Source organism: Papaver somniferum, chromosome 2 (genome assembly GCF_003573695.1).
Source record: "Papaver somniferum cultivar HN1 chromosome 2, ASM357369v1, whole genome shotgun sequence".
Lineage (NCBI taxonomy): Eukaryota > Viridiplantae > Streptophyta > Magnoliopsida > Ranunculales > Papaveraceae > Papaver > Papaver somniferum.
Window position 1 is genome coordinate 218,698,051 of NC_039359.1, and position 9,923 is coordinate 218,707,973.

Here is a 9,923-nt window from a genome sequence, read left to right on the forward strand (position 1 = left end):
TTGATTTTGTTGCCAAATTAATACATTTGCGTGGATCATAACCGCTATGAATTCTAAGACGTCTAGAACCATATACCATTTCTGTTTCCGTCCATTAGCGATGCAGCAAAACCAATCCAACACCGATGCCTTCCGCAGCATGTTAATTTAGTTTTCTTTTTATTTTATTTTTTAATCTTAGATGGCCTGGAACGGGTAACACGGGTTGGTTCTTTGCGTTTTAGTATATGGTCCATGAGATTCTGCTCAAGTGGATGTAATAGAATGGAGCCATGATATCTTTTAACATTAAAAGAAAAAAAATTGTAAAAGAAAATGATACTAGAGTTCCCTGTATTAGCTAGGTTTGTATCTGGTTACCGAGCTGCTTAAACACCAAACTCATATGATTTATAGCTTTTACAGTGTAAACTCAATAGAGTTGAAAATGCGCCAAATAAACATCAGCCAATATTGGGATCCATAGTTAGAAGGAAAATAAAGATTCCTCTGATTTGGAACCTTGTTTTTAGTTTGAAACTGTGTTTTGCCTCTTTCAGATGAAAATAATTGAAGTGTTTTTGGTCTTTAGCTATTTCTGATTTTCTTTGCATAAAAAGAAGAAGGAAGATATCTCTGATTTTCGGATAGCAAATTGACTGATTTGATACCGATAAGGGTATAACAGTTGACTCATTTAAGTGAAAAATTCAACGCTCACAGTGCTAAATGGTAAAAGAAGTTGATGGTGTATGTGCACACTGTTTTTACTTTTTATTTTACATTTGCATTGTTGACAAATTTTCCATCTTAGGTAAGTTTAGCGTAATGAATTTGGTTGTGTCTATTTTGCCCAACAGATGGGACAGTTGGAATCATTTTTTCCTATCCGCTAAAAATAATTTGACTAATCAGAAAAATTTCGTTTTGAAAATGTTCCAACAAATCGGCGGAGCGAAGCCCCGCCACACCAATAACCGATTCCCATCAATTCCGGTGCGTAGCACGGGTTACATACTAGTCTTTTACAGAAATCAGAAGGAGTATTTGCTAAGCTCTTTTTGTTTCGGGGGTACGAAGTGAAAGCTTGGATGTCAACATCCTACCAATCCCAAGGCCCAAACTCCAACATCCGAATTTGCGAATCACAATCTAAATCGGATTTAAGAACCGAACCGAACCGAACCATTTCATTTCATTTCATTTCATCTTCTTCTTTGGTTGTCTGTAATTCCTGCAATTTCGTAAACCCACTAATTGAACCAACGGTGCTCCGCAATCCAAACATAAACAAAAACTGGTACTTTCTTTCGTTCCGTTTTCTCTAGATAGTTTCTGCCATCTTCATTTCGAGTTCAGTTTCTTTTTAATCTTTTATATAAATATAATTTATCCCTAATTTTTCTTTGTTGCAATTTAATTTGATCCATTGTTCTTCATTTCAACAAATTTTAGTTTGGAATGGGTTAAATTTGGTCCATTTTGGAGATTCATGACCTAATGAATAGAAGGATCTCAACTTTTGTTAATACCAGGAATAATATAGAATTGAAATTTTAAGACCTTAGCCATTATGAATTTCTCTGATTAGTAGCAGTATCTCCTGTTTTGATGAACTATTTCCACCATTAGTAACCCCTTTGAATATAGACACTTGAAAGGTGTGTGCATACTGCATTTTGCTTGTTTTAACTCTTATCTTGATTGATAATTTTTTTTTTTTTTTTTTGTGGAGTTTATCTTTTGCTGATTTCTGCTGCAAACATTTGTTGCAGGAAGCATTGTGGAACAGTGGAATTTGTTGTTATCTCTTGAGCTAATTCTGACTGTACATATCTTTTGTTGGGTAAGTTCTATTGCTATTCCAAGTCTGTTAAAAAGGTTTATTAAATGTGATTCGGACTTTTTCTAGCCATATAAGCATTTTCATGACCTGCATACCTGTTTATGTTTGCGAATCTGGTGAAGCACTAAACATATGCTAGACCTGCTTAGCTTTGGGCTCCTTACATTTTGTAAGGGAAACACTAGCTGAGGATACCAATATTGCCTGTCTTCTTGTGCTAATTAGATACGGGCCATACGGCCGATAACCCGATAACTTTGAAAGATTGTTAACACATTACACATGATTCCCTTCTGTATAATTTTGTATAGCCGTCAGATCGTTGCAAATCACTTTGCCTACATGATTCACTAAGGAAAAGGCCATGTCAAAATGAATTAGATGATTGAATCTTGAGTTCAGAACTTGGCATTATTTTTATCAGAAAGTTGTTGAAACCTTGGCACTCCAAGATCCCTATCCTCAATTCACTTAGGTTTAGTTGGAGAATATTATTTGTTTTACATCTGAAATGAATCAAATACTAGTGCTCATACATTTCCATGCAAACATTTGTTGCAGGAAGCATTGTGGAAAGAAAAAACAGGGGGATTTTGTCTTCTCTTTAGCTAATTGTGACTGAAGATAATTATTGTTCGGTAAGTTCTGTTGTTATTCCAAGTCTGTCATGCTTCGAAGGTTTATTAAATGTGATTCAGACATTCTTCAGCCATATATACATTTTCACAATTCTCATTCCTGTTTATGTTCGCGCATATGGTGAAACTTTTAATTTTCGCCATGTAAGGACATTTAAACCAAAAAAGTGTATGAAATGTTCGGAAGTAATCATTATAGAGTGTTGATATAAATATGGTGTCTAAGTGCTGGGATTTTGGGATCTCGGGCAAATGCTAGACCTGCTTACTGTGGACTCTTTGAGGTTTTATTAGCGAAGCACTAATCTGAGAATACCAAAATTTCCTGTTTTCTTTTGCTGATTAGATATGGCCAGCAGTTTTGAAAAAATTGTTAACACAGGATTCCCTTCTAAGTTTCCTTTAGCCGTCAGATCGTGGTAAACTTCTTTGGTACGTGATTCGTTTAGGAAAAGGCGATGGCCATTATGACTGAAAATGAATCAGATGATTGAAATCTAGAGTTCATAGCTTTGCCTTTTCTTTTGTCAGAAAGTTAAAATCTTCGCAGTTCAAGATCCCTATACTTGATTCTCTTGGGTTTATTTAGTTGGAGAGTATTATTTGTTTTACGTGCGAATGCTTTATAAGCAACTACCGTTGCTCATACTTGCTCAGTTGTCTATTGAACTTGTTATTGCAGTGGTAACAAAAGATATGGAGGTAAAGCCAACAGTTGCTCTAAGAGCTATGCTAGTAGGTGGAATAGCTGTATTTGCAAAGGTGGCTGGTGCAATGAAGGCAGCTGGTGGTGTGAAGCTAGGAGCTGCAGCTGCTGCTATGACAGCAGCAGCAACTGCAGCAGTTTCAACAAAAAAGGAAACAGATGATGTTTTCAAGCAACCTTCAAAGTGAGCTTTTGTTATGTAACAGTTGTAGGAGATCTTTAGATAGGAATAAGGGTGCTGTAATACGGAACCACATTTGTATTACAACATCTCTGTCTGGAAAAGAAGAACCAGACATAAGAAATAACAACAAAATTTTGTACTTTATTTCGAAATCTAAACTTACATATGAATACTATACTCACCTGTACCACAATTTTTACACCATTTTCTTTATGCAAACTGTGACTCCATTTATTTTGAGATTTTTTCCCAGAGGGCATATTTTGATCATGAACATGCTCATGTCTCAAGCACAATAATATGTTGGCTACAGTACTGAGAGATGTAGTGGAAGCATCCACAAAAGGATGGGTATTGCATATTGGAACGAAATCGATCAACATCATTCCGATCCAGCAGTATTACAGAAATCAAATCCAAATAGGAGAAACATAACCATTAAATCATATCCAGAAGTACTAGTAACCGTATGTGAAGATGATACAGAGTTGTATAATACTTCTCATTTTAGTCCAGTTTAAGCTAGATCGGGTAGTTTCTTTCTCTGACAGGAAAGGATTCCACACAAGCAATTGCCAACTTCGTGCAGTCTTTGTTAGATACATTAGCATCGGTACGATCACACATATTGCAAAAAGCTTGATTCTTCTCAACCTTTCCGTTAAGGAATACAAGTCGAGGAGCTCCTGTTGGAAAGACAGGAAGACTGCAGAATTCATTCTCTCTGAGGCTGCTTCTTTCAACGTTCCCTCCTTCGTGAGACGAATTAGAGCGAAGTTAAATGACCCCTTTATAAATATGTTTCAATGGGTTTCCTAATTACAGATCTTACTCAGAAAATGGGAAGTTCAGAAAATACACCTACCAGGTTCCTTTCCTGCTGTAACTTCCCATCATTTTGCATCGGGAGGTCAAATTAGATTCAAAATGATATCTATGCTTATTTTTATGTGAATGGCAAAGATCAGTAGATTTAAAAGCATACATGAAGTACGCGAAAAGAGTACAGCAAATCAAAAGACAGAACAAATCCAAGGGCTCATCAATTTTCGTGAGTTCCGCCAAAATTACATTTTAGCTACAACTAAACAGCTAGACAACCACTTTAAGATGCTAATTACGGGATTGGATAATTTTAATGATGACTAAGCCGTAACTTAACTACTAGATGGTACCTAATGAAGGGTGATATTGTTCACCTTTAGGGATTCTCTGATGAAGTTCACCACCACCTCAACTAACTCAGACTGATGATTATTGTAACAATGATCAGCACCTTCAACAATGTGCAATTTGTGGTTAGGTATGATTTTGGCAAACTCGAAGGCATCTTCCACAGGTATACACTCATCTTCAGAGCCATGAACAGTGAAGACCCTGTACATAGTTTAAGTAAGAACAATTCAGTGATTAAGTGGTTGACAAATCAAAATTGCAACTCCAAAACATCTGAGATCTAATATGTTTGAAGTCCGGTGATTTAAAAATTCCAATCAAGATTTGAGTTCGATATTCACAGATTGCCCTTGTATCAGAGATGCTAGAAAGACAAACCTGCAGTCCGTTGGAATTGAAAGGCATAGTGCATGCATATCAGTAGCAAGCCGTTCCAGTAAGCTCTCTTCTGTCACGCGGTACCAGAAATTTCCTACATTTCCATAAAACCTCCATCAAACATGACATTTACTGCTATGTTAAACGCAAAAGAGTCTACGTTAGGACACTGGCACACTATAGATGGGAGTGAGTTCATTTAATTCAAACTGGTACTAACAGTGTAGGTACCTTCACCAATTAGCCCATCTCATGTCCTAAGCCAACTGCAACACAAAATTTGCCCCACCATGATCAATCCCACATAACGACGAATATGCTAAGTCTGCTGGATACTGACCAGGCACTTAGCTCTTCGTTTGTGAGATCCATATTGCAGGGAGAGGAAAGAAAGAGTAAAGCTTTAGGGCACCACAAGTTATTGGTCGAGAATTTCAGACACGAGATACAGTTGAATGGGATCCGTATTTGTGATGAACAAAATAACATTCTTAAACTACCGATTAAACAGTCGTGCTATATAAAGAACACAAATGAAACACTATATGAGATGGAAAGACAAAATACCTTTTCCATCCTTAACATCTATAAATCCATTTTCCTTAATTCTTTCCATGAAATTTTCACCCAAACGTTCTTTAACTCCTCATCCATGTTGTAGCGTCCAGAAACATTAATCACTGTAGGTACATCATGATACTTGGAAGCATATACGAGCACCGTATCTCCTCCTGAGAGGAAACATTTTCAGTAATATAACAACAATTGAAGATCTACAAAAAAATCTACTGAAAGATGTATTCAATGTTTAAATTCTAATCCAAGGGAGAGACAAGAGTAACTAAGGACGACTGAAGTAGATAATGTAAATCTACAGATGAGGTATTTTAGCATGTGGAAAAAGGAGTTGAGGCAAGGTATTTTAGCATGGAAGGCCTCTCACGTGTCCTGAAAGATGCAGAAAACAAGGGTCTTATTCATGGAATCAAAGTTGCCACAAATGCTCCCTCCATAGCACATATGTTGTTTGCGGATTATCTGCTAATCTTTGCTAGAGCTACTAAAAGAAAAAGTAAAAAATTTGTTACAAATCCTAGATACTTTTATCAAGGGGTCTGGTCAGTTCATAAACTACAATAAATCTGGATTTTTTTTTTGGGTCTAGTGTGGGGGAATAGAGTGGCGAGAGGAATAATAGAAATAATGAAAGTTGGTGGGATCAAACTTGAGGACAAATACCTAGGCTAGGAGTACCTCTGTTCACCCATAGGTCTAAAATCCAATGTTTTGAGCCACTTCTCGACAAGTTAAAGTGTAGTCTCACTGGATGGAGAGGCCTGCATCTTACGCCTCCAGGGAAAACTATCTTCATTAAACATGTGGCGGACTCAATGGCCACGTATCAGATGACATGCTTTGTCATACCTAAAACTATCACCAAGCAAATGGATGCCCTCAATAGATCTTTCTTTTGGGGACACGGGACGGGGAAAACAAGAGGTTTCTGCCTAAAAAAATGGACTGTTGTGTGTAGATCCAAAGATAAGGGAGGTCAGGGATTCAAAAGAGGCACAATGATTTCAAAATGACAATGATTACTAAAGTGGGCTGGCGGCTTATCCACAGCCCTAATAGTCTGTGGGGGAAGATATTAGGCTCCAAATATTTCCCCAATAGCTCTCCACTGTTGAATGACAAGGTGAGCCCTAATAGTTCGTGGCTATGAGAAGGATTATGGAAAGGCCTCAATATCATAAAGGAAGATGCTGAGTGGAAAGTGGGTAATGGGGAGAATATTCAAATCTGGAACCACAGATGGATCCCCATGAATGCCCCTAATAACATTTCGAAACACGCTGCTAAGCCAATCATCCAGAATACCATGACTCATGTTCATCAGCTGGTAGACCAATCCACAGGGAATTGGAATGATGACTACCTACATCAACTTTTCCAGCCTAGAGTAGTCGAAAACATCAAAACCATAGACCTCGCCCAAAATGAAAACTCTTCAGATACCCAGGAACGGTCTCTCTGTTAAGAAAGTCTATGACTTTCAGGTTGAAGCTAGGATCAGACAACTGGGGAGATGGATACTCTTGGACCTTCTACGTGGAGGAAAATTTGGAGTCTCCACATTGCACCTTGAATTCAAATCTTTATGTGGAAGGTAATGCATGACATACTTCCGGTAAACAACACCCTGAATAGGCGGATACAGAGTATACCCTCGGAATGTTGTATGTGTAACTGCTCGACATGCTAAGAGACTGTAGTTTTAGTAGGGCTGTTTGGTATGGGCATAACTTAATTAGGAAGAAATTGGGAAAATGATGAGATTAGTGACTGGTTCCGTCGCTGGTATGAAGATAGGTTAGGTACCCGTAGCTCTGTAGTGGGGATTCTCCAGAATTGTCCGCAACCATTTGCTGGTTCATATGGAAGGCTCGGTGCCAAAAATGTTTCCAGGGGGCAGAACCTAATCCACAAATCACCATTACTTTGATTAACCAACATCTAGCAATCAATAGCCGGCTCCAAAACCCTACCATGACCTTTCTCACCAAACCATGCAGGTCATTGACTATTCAGATACACACAGAAAACACAAACAGATCTCAGTCAGCAGGAACGGAACTGAAATATCTGATGAAACAAATAGTATTTCAGGGAGAGTCAAAGTCAGATGCAGGGCAGGGAACTCCAAGAAGGACACACGGTTGGAGTAATAGCAGCTCTTGGCATAGCCCAACAACGGAAGATTAGGGAAGTCAAGCTGGAAATGGAAGACAAGGAAGTAGCGAAGCAAGTAAAACAGACGGTGCAGGATGTGAAAGGGATTAGTGGAAATAGATTACTAAACTCTGTAACTGACTTAATCAGTTACTTTAAGTTAATTATAGTATGTAATAACCTAAGGCAGTATAATATGCCAGATACATCTATCGGTGAACTGCTCCGCCCTCATCCCAGGGTGCTGGAAGAGGGGTGGGAGTGGATGACGCCGGAGAACAATGTCCTTATAATTTGTAATGCTAGGTGGAAATTTTTCAACTTAGTCAGTAATTTATACCTTCTATCCAGAAGAAAAAAAAAAGAGTTGAATGGGAAGAAGATAAACAATACTCATGAAACTAGACCACCACACTTCAAGTCAGATCCCCTGGCCATCAAATGTTAGATATGATCTACTCAGTGGTAATTGGTAAAGTTAAACTTCTTACACTTATTCCTGCATTGAACGAAGTGTTGTACAGTAATACACACAAATCCTAATCTCATCAATTTTTTTGTGATCTCTAGCCCCTTATAATCATTTCTAAGGGAGAAATCCAACCAAGCAAACAAAAAGAACTAAAACGTCGTATTCCATCATGACGTAGAAAGCAAAAAATCATCATACAATAACAATCTACCAAAAGATGTCTTCAATGTTCAACTTCTAATCCAAGGGAGATACAAGAGTAACTACCACATTGGATACTTGAAAGCATATTAGGATAATACATACCTTTACTATGCCCAAGAATCCCACCTATAACCCGTTTCATCCCTAAGAAATAGAGGACTACTGAATGCAAATCATCAGCCTCTTTATTGTAGTTTCCAAACTCAAATGCCCCTTCACTTTCACTAGAGGAAAGACACCATCGTAATATAGATTTAGCTTAACTCAATGTACGAAACCATATACATGATAAGCGGAACAAACAATAAACAACAAGCATTCATAAACGAGAAAATTCAAGTGTTTCTTGTCACTTGCAATTAGAGCCCCATTAAATAAAGCAAGTACAAAATGCATACCTATTCCCAGAAAAATCAAAGCGGAAAGGGCTGATTCCTTCTTTTGTTAAAGCGTCAGCAACATTCAAATTAATGGGACATTCCTGTATATGGAAATTGAACTTATTCGTCATTCATTGGATTATACAAGCGACTAAATCAAATTATAACTTATTTCATGCACAATAGAAATTTCAAGTAGAGACCTTATTGGAAGTAAATCCATGGCATAAGATTATAACTTCCTTTGAACCAGTTTCATGTAAGATACCCACAAGATTTTCACCATACTTGTTTTTTATGACAATTCTTTGTTGTTCAATCGCTGAAACAAGAAACCACAGACTGTAAATAATTTTTTTTTTTTTTAAAAGCTCTTTTCTTTTAATTAAATCACAAAACTCCACCAATTGGTGATGTTACAAACTGAATATAGAATATGAATTCATCAATTTAATTCATGATCAACAGAAAAGAAATCATTTTTATGGTTACTAATTTTAACTATTCAAATTTATTTATTTTCTTTTAAATGAATTTTCTGAGCCCCTGAAGTGGAAAATGATTACCTTCGTTTAGGGGTTTAATCGATTGATCCATTGTTAATTTGACCTGGTGGATTTGAGGGAGTGAAGTACAGAAAGAGTTGGAGAAGATGAAGGAGACTTTGCTTTGAAGTTGAAGTTGAAGTTGAAGTTGAAGTTGAAGTTGAAGTGTTTGGTTAGTTGAAATGAATTCACTGTAAAAAAAGACTAGGGTTAATTTTTACTGAGGCACGGTGTTAAAATAGAGGTCAACCTCATCCACGACATTTGTTTGTTTAGGGTCAGATTAGGGATCTAAATTTCATAGGCATCTATCTGGGTTGCGCGGAGGCGGACACGACACGACGTGGACGCGGACATGACCAAATACCGAAAATATTAGGACGCGGACACGAATATATAAATATAAATATAAAATATTATATATGTATGCAAGTATAAATTTCATGTACAAAAAAATAAACAATCTATAAATGTTAAGTAAATCTAAAGAGGGAGGATCCATGGACACCCTTAGATGAACAAGGTGGGACAAGATTTGCGCTATTTTCACCGGCAAACTCAAATGACAAGAAATTTAAGTCTAATATTTTAATGATATGTTGCTATTATAAGATTTTATATTCCTACCAAAAATGAATACAATTCGAGATAGCAAACCTGACCATCTACCGATCTTAATTTC

General features: G+C 37.2%; 1 long non-coding RNA gene and 1 pseudogene across 1 annotated transcript; one reads left to right on the plus strand and one right to left on the minus strand.

Annotated features, from left to right (window-relative positions):
- Positions 1-1,316: 1,316 nt before the first annotated feature.
- Positions 1,317-3,593, plus strand: LOC113350561. Its single transcript, XR_003360969.1, has 4 exons — positions 1,317-1,640; positions 1,755-1,825; positions 2,387-2,463; positions 3,146-3,593. It is a non-coding gene; the product is annotated as an uncharacterized LOC113350561 (long non-coding RNA).
- A 711-nt stretch (positions 3,594-4,304) lies between these two features.
- LOC113350562 lies at positions 4,305-9,371 on the minus strand (annotated as a pseudogene).
- Between the last annotated feature and the right edge of the window lie 552 nt (positions 9,372-9,923).